Consider the following 10,816-nt stretch of genomic DNA (forward strand, 5'->3'; position numbering starts at 1 on the left):
TTTCATAATCTGGCGCATTAATTTCAGGTTGAGTAATTGCGTGACCTTGGCCAGTGCGTTTAGCTCTCATTCGGTCTTCCATACTTAGAGGTTCCAGATTCTCCATGATTGAATTGGTTGAATCTGAATCACTAGAGGATTCTAATTTAATGGTTGGTTCCTCGACAATCTCCGTTTGAATGATTGGTGGTTTCGGAGGAAAGATTAATGGTTCAGAATCTATGAATTGTCCCTGAAGATCCTCCGGGTTCTCAATTGTGAGGTCGGGTTCAAAAAATGGATTATCGAAAATTTGAATTGGAGTACTTGGTTGACTGGATGACGATTCTAAAGAAAAATCAACGGCGACAATATTTGCTAGATGTCTTGATCTGGTTATAGGTGGTGAACGTACAAAAGGTGGTGAACGTTTTGCTCGGTGCATTCACTGAATATCCTATTAGTTATATAAAAATAAAAATTATATAAGTTATCAAATTAATAGACTTTTCTTCTTTTGCCCACGTTTCGAATAGCTAATAGATGCAGCAGGGAGCCATAACCCTTTAAATCGGAAGCTCACAACTCAGCCACTAACAGATTCAACTATTACTACGAAACAGAAAATTTGGATGTCTATCAATTTAACCACTTAAAATAATTTTTCGTTGAAATTTAAAGAAATTTTAGAGAAGAAATAGAAAATTCTATGTCCTAAAAACTAGAGTGGCGATAAATAAGAAAGAAAAAGAGCGCGTCGAAAAACGTCGAAAAATAATAGGCGTCGAAAAATAAAAATAAGAAAGTAGCGCGTCGAAACTTAAAAAAGAACTAAAAACTAATAATTAAAAGTTGTGTCTAAAAATATTAAAGCTTAAAAGAAATACGATATCCCAAACGGCAATAACTTAAAAAGGTACTAAAATATAAAAACGGCGTCGCAAAATTCTAAAGCACCTAAATCTTAGTCTAAAGAAAAAGCACTTAAGGGATTTTACGGCAAAGCCTAAAAATCTAGAAATAAAAATAACTATGGCAAAATACTACACTTAAAAGTAAATACGAGCGAAAAATACAAATATTACGCTAAAACAAACAAAAAGATACAAAATATAAAAAATAATCTTAAAGTTGCAAAAAGTACAATTTTATAAAAATATTATTTTTATATTATTTATTTTGTAAAACTATTAATTTATAATTTATTAAAACTAATTAAACTAAATAATACAAATTAATAATAAAAACTAAAATAAACTATAAATTAATTAAACCCTAATTATAATTTAATTAATAATAATAATAATTAAAACCTAACCCTAATTCGTACGTCCAAGGATCCAGACCTGTCCAGTCAACTCATGCAATCGCATGAGTTTTCTGTTATGGAGCCATGCGATCGCATGGGCCTCGGATCCGGTTCTGTTTTGGGCTGCTACAGTTACCAGGCCGAATAATTTTATATATATATATATATATATATATATTTTTTTTTTCAGTTTTCTGTTTTATATTAATACAAAATATTTAAATAAAATTTATATTTTTACAAACTAAAAATAAAAAAGAAACTTTATAAAACTTAAATATTTAACAAACTCTTAAAAATATATAAATTTTATTTTTCTTTTTATATTTTTGAATATATATATATATATATATATATATATATATATATATATATATATATATATATATATATATATATATATATATATATATATATATATATATATATATATATTTTTAAAAAAACGTATATTTTTATAAGAAAAATAAAAATATTTTTTTTTATATATTTAGCGTTGCGCTTTCGGCGTTTTAGCTTTCCCCGGCAGCGGCGCCAAAAATACTTGATGTGTGGGAGGTGGTGTATAAAATAGTTATATATTTGCTACAAAATACTATTAAATACGATACAATTTTACACAAGTGATTTATTTATTTATAGAGTGGATATACCTAAACCTTGCTACAACACTTATAGGCAGTGTACCTAATCGTATAGTAGTGTAGTTTTTAGTAAGTCCGGTTCGTCCACAGGGAACTCTAGCCAAGTTTAACGCTATATTAGTTTTAACTTATAATTGTAAAAATACAAAAATATATATAAGTAGTATTATTATTATAAAGGGGGTTTTTACCGTTTAATGACCGGTTTGTCGATTTTAAAACTTTAGACGCAGTTAAAACCTAATGTAATATATTAAAAATAAATATAACTTAATTTAAAGCGTAAAGTAAATAACGATAATGAAATTGCGATAAATAAAAGTGCGATAAAATAAAATTGGGATAATTAAAGAGTACGATAATTAAAAATGCAATTAAATAAAATGACAATAAATAAAAGTGCGATAATTAAAAGTGCAATTAAATATGAAAAATATAAAGGAATTATGCTTATTTAAACTTCCGTAATCATGATGTTTGACGTGTTGATTTTAATTTATTCCCATGGGTTAATTGTCCTTTGTCCTGGATTATTCAATATGTCCGTCTGGTTTTTGTCCATAACAGTCCATACGTCATAAATATAAAGTGCGAGTGTCCTCGTCAAATTATCCTTATATCCGAAGTCAAATATTCCAACTAATTGGGGACTTAAACTGTAACAAGGTTTTAATACTTTGTTAACAATTACGCCAAGTGTCCTTGTACATAATCCACCCTTGTTTTAATAAGTCCATTAACTATTAATTCATTTCCGTGTCTGGTTAAATGAACGATTATTTGTACATATAAATATCCCACCCATCGTGTCCGATCGAGTGTATGTGGTTATTTATAGGTACGTCCAATTGTAAATCTTTATATTAAATTAACAAACTATCATTTAGTTAAACAAATATAAAGCCCATTAATAGCCCATAGTCTAATTTCCACAAGTGTCGTTCTTTTGTCCAAACCCCAATTATGGTACAAAGCTCAATTACCCAATTTTAATATTTTAGCCCAACATCATGATTACTTCGTCATTAAATAAGCATAATAATAACTTAGCTACGAGACGTTAAATTAAAAAGGTTGAACATAACTTACAATGATTAAAAATAGCGTAGCATTACACGGACAGAATTTCGACTTACACCCTTACAACATTCGCTAACATACCCTTATTATTAAAATTAAAATTAAAATTAAAATTATAATATATATATATATATATATATATATATATATATATATATATATATATATATATATATATATATATATATATATATTTACGTATGAGTAAGAAGAAGGAAAAAGATGGATGTATGGATCACCAAACTGCGAAATTTATAGGGCCTGAGCTGAAAAAGTGTGCCATGCGATCGCATGTCTTTTGTGCCTCCAGGCCATGCGATCGCATGGAAGTAGGTAACAGCTCACATAAGTTTGTTTTCTTGTTTTGCCGACAGTTTATAATAATAATATAATATATAAATAATTTATAGAATTATTTAAATATTATATTATATTCGTTTGCATATTTGACTTGTAATTTTTAGTCCGTTGCGTCGAGCGTTGAGAGTTGACTTTGGTCCCGGTTCCGGATTTTCGAACGTCCTTGCGTATAATTTAATATCTTGTACTTTGCGTTTCGCGTCTTGTACTTTTGTAATTTTGAGACGTTTCTCATCAATAATTTAACCACTTTGATTGTACTTTGTACTTTTGAGCTTTTTGGTCGTTTACGTCTTCAATTCGTCGAATCTGTCTTTTGTCTTCACCTTTTATTATTTAAACAAATATCACTTGTAAATAAAACACTTGCAACTAAAAGCTTGTCTTTCTTGAGGGATAATGCTATGAAATATATGTTCGTTTTTAGCATTATCAATACCGTATAGTTGATCTATATCTTTTTGTTCCATCTCTGGTGCACGAATAACCCAGTTTTCAGCCATCGATCAATGAAATTTTGGTTCGCTATCTGGTTTTTTATTTGATAAAATCAAGGGATGAAAGAGAAAGAGGTGTTAAAAATGAAGGCACCTAACTTGTTGAATGTATAAAGGAGCTGGTCAGGATGCAAAAAGATGATTTTACCCATGACGTTTTGGTCACGTGATGGTACTAACGGCCAATTTAGACGACAAAGTGACGGAGGGACTCGGATTGCAAAATATTGCAATTAAAAGGACGCGAAAATCAAAAAAAAAAAACTTGAGGGGCTCGGATTGCAATTTCATGTATAATTGAAGGACCAACGGAGCAAAAAAGTCTTATAATAATAAATCAATTATAAATTACTACCGTTACATGACAAACAAATTAAGGTTGATTCTTATACGTCTTGATTTGTTTGCAATTTGTAAATCTAAGGTCAAACCTTGCCAAAAACTCTTTAATTATGCTAATCTAGAAGTCACGGAATGAAAGCTATGATGAAAGCTTTGATAATCTTCGTTGTGCCTTGCATTCAACATAAGAGAAGATTTATACATCAATTGTGATTAGCTAACTAAGGAAACTATGTCAATATAGCCGTGATTTATGCACGTATGATTAGACAATTTATGTACAAGGATAACTATGCAATTAATGTGTGTTGAACGTTGACCGTGGACTATTATTCCCCCGCAGTCGAAGCTATCGGTTTCCGTATGCAAAGACTGGAACGAAACCCGTTGAAAAGTAACCGTGGTAGCCCTTTAGTAAGAATGTCGGTTATTTGAAATCTTGTTGGAACGTGTAGGATGCATACTTGACCGCGTGAGACTTTTTCCCGAACAAAATGGATGTCGAGCTCTATGCATTTAGTCCTTTAATGTTGTATAGGATTACCAGACAAATTGATAACACTTACATTGTCTCAAAACACGAGGGTGGCTTTCATAATTGGACACGTGAGTTCAAGCAATAGATTACGTAACCAACAAGTTTCGGCAACAACATTTACAACTCCGCGGTACTCGGCTTCGGCACTCGATCTTGAAACTGTCGGTTGTCTTTTTGATGACCAAGAGACTAAATTATCACCCAGGTAAATACAATATCCAGAAGTGGACCGACGAGTGTCGGGGCAACCAGCCCAGTCAGCATCTGTATACGAAACAAGTGCATGAGAAGATGACTTGGAAATAAATAACCCGAGAGATAGAGTTCCTTGAATGTATCTGATGATGCGTTTAAGTGCAAGCATGTGAGAGTCATGTGGAGAATGCATGTGAAGACATATCTGTTGAACTGCATATGAAATATCTGGGAGCGTGAAATTCAGATATTGGAGTGCACCGACCAAACTCCGATAGTAAGTAGGATCGGGATATAAATTTCCCAATATAGCACTCTATTTGCCTTGAGTGTCAACTGGTGTAGCAACCGGATTGCATGAAGTCATACATGCACGTTGAATAATGTCGCGAGCATATGCACTTTGATCAAGAAATAAACCGTTAGTACTGCGATTAACTGAAAAACCCAGAAAAGAGCTCAAATGACCTAGGTCCTTCATAGCAAATTCGCAGGCCATTTTAGCCATAAGATGATCACGTAGATTATCTGATGATGTAGCAAGAATAATGTCACCAACATATAGTAACAAATATGCAATATCCTTGTCGTGATGGTATATAAATAAAGAGTGATCAGATTTGCTATGTATGAAACCAATAGTATAGACAAAATTTTCAAATCGTTGGTACCTTGCACGTGGTGCTTGCTTCAAACCGTAAAGAGAGCGTTTGAGCAAACACACATGATTCGGGCGAGATCGATCTTTAAAACCTGTAGGTTGATACATATACACTGTTTCATTTAGATTACCATGTAAAAAAGCATTTTTAACGTCCAACTGATGTATGGGCCAAGACCTAGAAATGGCAATACTAAGAACTGTTCGGATGGTGGCAGGTTTAACTACCGGACTAAAGGTCTCATGGCAATCAATACTGAGTTGTTGTGCTCGACCATCACCTACAAGTCGAGCTTTGTAGAGCTCAAAAGAACCATCAGATCTCGTCTTATGATGAAAATCCACATAGATCGAATAATATGCATATGAGATTATCGGGGTACAAGTTCCCACGTCTTATTATCCAACAAAGCCTGGTATTCATCGGTCATGGAATATCGCCAATTAAGGTCGGCTAAAGCTATTTTAGGATTAGAGGGTATAGGAGAAATTGATGTTGATGCTGATAGATTAAAGGGTGCTTTTGGTTTGAAAATTTCGGACATAGAATGAGTTGTCATAGATCGAGTAGGAGGAAGAGTATTATTATTAGTCGAAGGTTGAGAAATAGTAGTGGGTGATGCGAGAGTATTATTAGTAACAGTAGGTCCAGGATTAGAAATTTAAGTAGATTCAGAGGGTGTCGATATATGTGAAGAGTTAAAAGGTGCTATAGCAACGGTGTTGGGCTCATAATTAAAAGAAGGGTCGGTAGAATTAGGAGTTGAGATGATGGGATTATGTGTAGATTGACTAGTGGGTATTATATTTGGTGAGGTTGTTGGGCCCGAGAGAGAATTGGGTTGGTAAGACTGAATTTCCTTTAGAAATAATGGATGGATGTTTTCATGTAAAAACTTGTAGTCATGAACAATGGGGGATAGAGAGGATGAAAATGGGAATTGTTGTTCATTAAAGATTACGTGTCGAGAGATAATAAAATTTTTGGTTTTCATGTCATGGCATTTATAACTGCGATGATTCTTTGGGTAAACTAAAAAGACACACGGTGTTGAACGAGGTTGAGGTTTATTGATTGTAGTAGATGGAATTTGAGGGTAGCACAAACAACGAAAAACTCGTAGATGTTGATATTCTGGTGTACGATTATATAAAAGTTGGGTTGGAGAGAAATTATTTATAACATTGCTTGGAAGTATATTAAGTAGATAATTGGCCATTTCGAGTGCGTGTGACCATAAGAAGGGGGAACGGATGAGTGAGCCATAAGTGTGCGCATAATGTTATTGATGGTGCGGATTTTGCGTTCCGCTTTACCATTTTGTGAGGATGTGTAAGGACAAGAAAATCGAAATACCATGCCATTTTGGGTACAAAATTTATGAAAAGTGGAATTGTTATATTCGGTGTCATTATCACATTGAAAAGCTTTGATTTGTCGTCCGAATTGTGTTTTAATTAATGTTTGAAGAGTAAGAAAAACGGCGAAGACTTGGGATTTATTACTTAATGGCACGGTCCATAGAAAATTTGTGAAGTCATCAAGAAAAAGAATATAATAACGATGTCCGTTAGTACTAACGACGGGTGAGGTCCAAAGATCACTATGTATAATAACAAATGGATTAAAAGTAGGAGTTGTAGAAGCATAACACGGTAAACGTACATGTTTTCCAACCACACAAGATTGACAAAAATAAATTTTAGTAGAATTGCATGAAACATAATTTTTATTGCTAAGAAGTTTAATAACATTAACACCTGGATGACCTAGGCGTTGATGCCACAAATCATTTGAAGAAACAGAAAAGACTGAAGGTGGTTGAATTTGTTGTAACTTGGAAGGATGAAGAGGATATAATTCACTGGTGCTATTACACCGCATTAGATGGGTTCCCGTCGGAAATTCTTTCAAAGTGAAATCAAATGGGTCAAATTCAATAGGAGTATTATTATCAATAGAAAGACGACGAACAGAAATGAGGTTTTTAATTAAATGTGGAGCGTGCAATATGTTGGATAATATGAGGGGTCGGTTGGGGTTAATTCGTAAAGATGTGTGTCCATAACCACTAATAGGGATGCCGTGACCATTTGTAACACCCAAATTTTTTTAAACACATCGGAAGTAAAAACTTAATTACCAAAATAGCCTTATTTAACGTTTACATAACTTTGTTTACAAACCAACTTTATACAACAACGGTGTTACGTGAAAACATCATTAGGATAGAAAACATCAGAGTAAGCTTGTAGTCAAACATGTCTTCTAACCCGTCCGCAACACCCGTCCTAAGCAGCGGTACCTAAACCTGCAAGGGGTGGAAATGTGGGGGAATTAGCACAACTGCTAAGTGAATGGATACTATCTAACAGATCAAGCATAAGCAACAAAACATGCAAAGGTCACAGATATGCTAACGTCCTGAACTAGAATTGATGTGTGCGAGGTGGGGTACGAAATACTATATATTTTTAATACGAAATACGTTACAAATTACACAATTTTTAATTATTTATTTACAGATGGGATATACCTAAACCTTGCTACAACACTATAGGCAGTGTACCTAATCGTAGAGTAGTATAGTTTTTAGTAAGTCCGGTTCGTTCCACAGGGAGACGACTTATTTTACACTATATTTTTAAACAATTATATTTGTACAAAATATATTATATATAGTAATAATATATAAAAGGGGGTTTACCTTTTAATGACCAGTTTGTCGATTTTATATTTTAAGTCACAATTAAAACCTAATGCAAAATATAAATGACGATAATTAAAGTAGCGAAAATTAAAATGCGATAAGAAATAAAATAAAGGAATTATGCTTTATTAAACTTTCGTAATCATGATGTTTGACGTTTTAATTTATTACCCTGGGTTAATTGTCCTTTGTCCTGAATTATTCGATAAGTCCATTGGGTTTTGTCCATAATAGTCCATCGGTCATAATTATAAAGTGCGAGGGTCTTCGCCAAATTAACCTTATACCCGAAGTCAAATATTCCAACTAATTGGGGATTCAAACTGTAACAAGGTCTTAATACTTTGTTTAATGAATACACCAGGTTATCGACTGTGTGTAATCCAAGGTTTTAATACTTTGTTAACAATTACACCAATTACCCTTGAATGTAATCCACCCCTGTTTTAATGAGTCCAGTGACTATTAATTCATCCCCGTGTCCGGTCAAATGAACAATAATTCGTATTTATAAATATCCCGCTCATCGTATCCGATCGAGCTTATGTGGTTATATATAACTACGTCAAATTGTAAATATCTATATTAATCAAATATAAAGTCCATTAATAACCCATAGTCCCATTTCCACAAGTGTCGTTCTTTTGTCCAAACCTCAATTATGGTCCAAAGCCCAATAACCTCGTCTTTAATACTTAGTCCAACATCATGATTACTTCGGCTTAAATAAGCATAATAATAACTTAAGTACGAGATATTAATTTAAAAAGGAGAACATAGCTTACATTGATTATTTATCGCGTAGTGTTACACGGACAGAACTTCGACTTCAAAACTCGTAATTAGCCGTTACATTAACTAAACTAATCTAATATAAAACTGAACAATATTATATATATATATTATAAATATATATAATTATATATATAAAAGAGAGAGATCGATTGAATTGGTGTGTTCTCTCGGCTGAATTCGATGGCTTTTATAGGCCATTTCTGAAACAGACAGCTCCGCGAGTGTGGAGTTTTTACCCTTTACAGCTCCGCGAGTGCGGAGCTTCAGATTCCTGCTCACCAAATTTTGGATCCTAGCTTTGTCGACATATTTATTATATATATATAATATATAAATAATTTATATAATTATTCATGTATTATATTTTATTCTTGTGCATACTTAACTTGTAATTTTAGGTCCGTTGCGTCGCGCATTTACGCCCGGTTTATGTCCTGGTTCCGGATTTTCGAACGTCCTTTCGTACGCGTAGATATCTTGTACTTTGCGTTTCGCGGCTTGTACTCTTGTAATTTTTAGACGTTTCTCATCAATAATTTAAACCACTTGAATTGTATCTTGTACATTTGAGCTTTTTGGACGTTTGCGTCTTCAAATCATCGTTTTCGCCTTTTGTCTTCGCACTTATTTATTTAAACGAAAATTACATAAAAATAGAACAATTGCAACTAAAAGCTTTACATATTGGAAGGATATTGCTACTAAATATATGTTCATTTGGAGCACTATTAAATATCCCCACACTTGAACGTTGCTTGTCCTCAAGCAATACAGAACTTGAAATTAAATCACACTTCACTCGAATCACTTTTTTTTATTCTCACACTTTATACATCAGTGATTTTGATACGGCGGTATAAACAATGATAGTAACGATGTGGTTTACAGTCCCACATGACTATGAAAATTTAGATCCTTTAAGGAAATTGGATCTTTATGAAAACATTTGATCTTTTGAAAATTCATTCTAGCTTTTACCCTAGATAAGTTTTCTGATTTGACCCACCATCGGTGTTGCAAAATATATTTGTGGATCAATATTTTGGCTAAAAACTTTTAGGTTCGTGTAATCCACTGCTATCCCTGTATCGGAAAGCACACATCCAGTTTACTTGTTCCGTATATTACCTTTTGGCAAACTACTGTTCGGTTGTAAAGGAAAGCGATGAACAAGAAACTGTTAAGGCAATGTCTAATGACATGCATTTGTTCATGGTCTATAACGTGTTGGATGCCATTACTATCCTTTGTAGGAACAATAGTAAAGATTACCCTATGATTTTTCGGTCTGGCACAAGGTCCTGTCTCCGACCATGCTATGCAACCACCGTTCTTACGGTTGACACCCGATTTGGTTCAGGTGACCTAATGAATTCTGGTGAATTCTTAGGATTTTACGTTCAATGGTAATGAACGCATTGAAAATAGGTTTTCAGAAAACAAATCGGTTTTAATTTGATCAAAATATTTTCTCGTTCAAGCTCGAGTTTAGATATCATCGAATTCCATGAGTTTGTAATTCTCAATCTTTAAGGTCAATCTCAAGGATTGAGTAATATCAGGCTTAAAAGCTGATTTTTAATCTTTTAGGAGATTATCCTTTCTGGGGGTCTGATTCATTAGTCTTATCAAGCTAATTTGCACGGCGCCCTCCCCATTTTACGAGACAGATCCTCTCATGGTTTGGATAAGTCTGACCACTTGG

This window comes from Rutidosis leptorrhynchoides, chromosome 9 (assembly GCF_046630445.1).
Source record: "Rutidosis leptorrhynchoides isolate AG116_Rl617_1_P2 chromosome 9, CSIRO_AGI_Rlap_v1, whole genome shotgun sequence".
NCBI classification, from domain to species: Eukaryota; Viridiplantae; Streptophyta; class Magnoliopsida; order Asterales; family Asteraceae; genus Rutidosis; species Rutidosis leptorrhynchoides.